Genomic DNA, 4,051 nt, shown 5'->3' with positions numbered 1-4,051 from the left:
GACTCATAGATTTCATTTCTTGATTTTGCCAACAAAACAGATAAAATGAAACTCTAAATATAAAAATGGAAACTTATGGACAAGTGATAAAGGAAATCAGGACCACTATTACCTATTCCTCAGTATCCCATATACCACAGGAGACAGCCGCCACAAGAAGTTAGTCATCAACTCTAAAGGCCCAGAGCTAAGCCGCCTCTTTCTTATTAACATATCTATACGAAGCTATAACAGAGAATAAAGGAATGACATTCTAATTAGTCTAAGGTTAAGAACTGGTTAAAGTAGAATAAAAGACAGATTTACACGAGTTTCTTTCTAAGCTTTTTAAAAAATATATGATTTCTATTTGTATTAAAACAACAGCCAGTGTGGTGGCACACAGGGCTAGAGAGCTGGCTTAGCATTTAGGGACATGTATTGCCCTTGCGGACATCCCAGTCCAAACACCTTATCGGTAACTCCAGTTCCAGGAACTCCAGCACTCTCTTCTGAACTCTGCAGAGCAGATACCAGGCATACATGTAGAATGCATATATGTACAGGCAAAACACATATACACATAAAATAATAAAATAAATATGTCTAAATATACAAGTTTGAATTCTCATGCCTGGGTTCAAATAATAATTAAAAGAGTTTAATGTTTGAAGTGTTCAAACTGTTTTAAATTAATATACAATTAAAATCTGCGCTGTTGCGCCCTGGCAATGGGCAAAGAGACCACCTTGTTGTAGGTGGTGGTGTTTTTATATCAATCAGGGGCAGAGCAGATGGCAGACCTTTGTTCAACTCAGCTTGATGCCTGGCTTGGTGGGCAAAGCTGTCTTATGTCAAGGACACCTCAAATCAAATCAAATCCAGGCAGCCAGGCATGGACCTGCCCTCCAGCGCTCAGCATAGGGGAGTCATAGACACCCACTTGCTGCTACCACAGGCAGCACGGATGGAGGACGTCATCCAGGGACCTGCAAACTGCATGCCCGGCCTGCAGTGGAAGCCATCACAAGCGAGTATGTGGTGGTCAGAGGGGAGAGAAAGAAGTGGAGCAGCTTGGGCATTATGAAGAGAGATGGAACTGGACACTCAATGGTGGAGAGGAGTAGCCTGCTGTGAGTGGGCAGCCCTGTAGCCGGAGGCCACAGTGGGGTCCCAGCTCAAGCGACTTCTGAGGGCCATGTCTGAGTCCATGGCTATACAGCAGCAGGTCGGTGTCAATGTCTACGTGTCTGTGGCTCATATTAACCACTAGAGAACGTGGGGATGCTCTTGGTAGAGGCAGCTACCAGGGAACACATGGATGTCTAGGGACTGTGCGTAACTCCCCCTCCGAACCCCCTTCCCAGGATGTGGCACTCTGGAAGGCTTGCCCGTCTCTAACTGGTAGCAGCACTCAGGAGAGTAGATCCTGCATCTCACCCAGGCAGCCCAGTGGAGCTGACCCTGGAAGCATGGATGAGGGTAGGGAAGCATGGATGAGGGTGGGCTGGCCTCAGGGCAGGCGATCAGGAGAGTTGACTCTGCCTCCTGCTGAGGGAGGCTTCTGGTGGCTCAGTGAGCAGCCATGCTGGGGAGCTCGCTCTGGTGGTTCAGTAAGGAAGAGCTGGTGCGCTGACCAGCTCAGCTACCACCCAGGCCCAGTTCCAGGCCTCCGAGTTGGCCCACCATAGTATCTGAGATCAGTTGGCACACATGAAAGGGCCAGTCCCGCTGTTCCAAAGCTTCAGGATCTACATGACACAAGGCAACAGCAGAATAACCAGGAGGAGGCCGGTGAGGGTTCAATGTTGATGGTGCCACAGAAACCAGTGATCTGGAACCAGGCCAAGGACTCATTATAGTCAACATTTCCGAGTGAAGATGTGTGGACAGAGGGATATACTGTGGGACACACTGACATACTGCAGCTTCCACGATGAGATGTTTTCTGTGCTTTCAGGTATATGTGTGCGTGTGTTTTATTTTGGGTGAGATTTGCAAGGCCGAAGGGAATATGCAAATACGTAGATATGAGGGGATGGCGAGATGAGCAAGACTGAAATACATGTTGTGAAACAAAGAATCAATAAAACGTTTTTAAAAAATCTATACTGTCATTGATACAGAAAATTAATTTAATGGGCGGTAGAAACCGTAGCCAGGAGCTCTGCTACCACCTGGTGGTGCTTATGTGAATTGCAGGAGAAGCCTACGAAGAGTGGAGAAATTCCTTCCAAGTTTTCCTCTCAGAATTTTTATTTTGTACTAATACATAAAAATTTTGTTTTTCTTATTAGGATGAGAGTAAAGGGGTAAGGAGAAGAAGGGACTGGTAAAGAATTGTAATAAAAAGAAACAAAGAACAAAACCTAATAAAAATACACAAAAACATGAACAAATAATTTGCCATTCCGTGAGAGAAGAAAGCCTGTTAGTGAACAGATTCCTTTCTTGATGGGCTGCAAGCTGACTTCTGCAGTCACTGCTCTGATTTTTTTTGAGACAGGGTCTCTTTATGTAACCCTGGCTGTCCTGGAACTTAATTTGTAGACGAGGCTAGCCTGGAACTCAGAGATCATCCTGCCTCTGCCTCCCAAGCGCTGGAATTAAAGGTGTGTGCCACCACTGCCTGACTTCACTACACTACTTTTAACAAAAAAGATTTAAAGTGGCTGAGGATGAGGAGAATTGCCAACATCGTAACAAGAACTAATGTTTCATAGTCCTTTATAAAAAGCATGAAGCACCTTAGACTGTTAAGTCATAGACCAAAATGCAGCCTGAAGGACTTTCTCTGAAAATACCTCTCCCCTTCAGAGTCTGAGCTCCTGTCTGTCAGACCTACAGCCAACTTAGGAATGTGCCTTGAGGCCACTTCTAACTACAGGCTGCACCTGTTTAACAAACAATGTGACCAAGCTTACGAGGACCTACATTTTCCATGTAATTGTTATTGTACAACCTATGCTAAGTGCATAGCTCTAATCTTAAATGTGCTCTTCAATGGCCCTGACCCACAATAGTTGGGGGGAGGGAGGGGGAAGTCATTTGCTGAAAGCAGCCAGAGGTGGAAAACAATCTTAAAGAAAACAAATATCCCCCATAATATTGGAAGCAGCTTGTGAATAGAAGGGGTCACATCTGTCTGTGATTTGGGGTACCATTCTGGGTCTCCTGGGGTCGGTAATTTCCTCTCATAAAATTCTGTTAGTGTTTTTCTGCAGAAAATTCCTCATTTCTTTCCCATACCACATTTTCTGTGCTGCTCAAGAAATACAGAACAAAAAGCCCTTTGTTAAGGGCAGACAGACATCAGACATACACAACAGATAGCCACAGGTGGTAGACAGACAGAAGACAGAGGGAAAGAAATGGGTAGTTTAAATTTAGGCTTGCGCTTGGTCTAAACTACTCCAAAAGGAAGAACTGATTTTATTTCTATTGTGACATCAGAGTATAGTTGTATTTGGAGGGATTTTCTTTGTCTGAACTTTGAGCTACATGGAAATAAGTAATTTTTTTCTAGAAAGAACCAAATAACAAATATATCAAGCTTTACAAGTTATACACTGTTCCAGCTACTCAACTTGGCCCAAGAGTACAAAGGGCAGTGACTGCCAATACATGAGCAAACTTCATGGCTGCATCCATGAAACTATCTGTGGACACTGGAACTGAAAGTTCACATCTCTTTTATGTTTCATAAAACACTATTCTTCTTTGGATTCTCCCCTGCCCCTGCCATTTAAAAATGCCAAAACTGGGGACTGGAGAAACTGGACTGTTTTGTGGTTAAGTATCTAATGCTCTTGAAGAGGACCCAAGCTCGATTGCCAGAGCCCTACCAAGCAGCTCACAACTGCCTAACTCCATCTCCAAGGAATCCAAAGTCCTCTTCTGGACTCCATATGTACTGTGCACACACACACACACACACTCACACACACTCACAAGCATACGCACATGCACACACTCATACACACACCCACACACACATTCACAAACACACACTCACAAACACACACACACAAACACATATACATACACACACTCACAAACACACACACACTTA

At 44.3% G+C, this 4,051-nt stretch overlaps 1 non-coding gene across 1 annotated transcript; it reads left to right on the top strand.

Moving 5' to 3' along the window:
• The first annotated feature begins 700 nt into the window (after window positions 1–700).
• On the top strand, window positions 701–847 carry LOC116086704. The gene has a single exon (XR_004117074.1). It is a non-coding gene; the product is annotated as a small nucleolar RNA SNORA48 (small nucleolar RNA).
• Window positions 848–4,051: the final 3,204 nt, after the last annotated feature.

Source organism: Mastomys coucha, unplaced genomic scaffold (genome assembly GCF_008632895.1).
Source record: "Mastomys coucha isolate ucsf_1 unplaced genomic scaffold, UCSF_Mcou_1 pScaffold12, whole genome shotgun sequence".
NCBI lineage: Eukaryota > Metazoa > Chordata > Mammalia > Rodentia > Muridae > Mastomys > Mastomys coucha.
The sequence above is the reverse complement of the archived record's forward strand: the minus strand, read 5'-3'. Positions and strand labels throughout refer to the sequence as shown.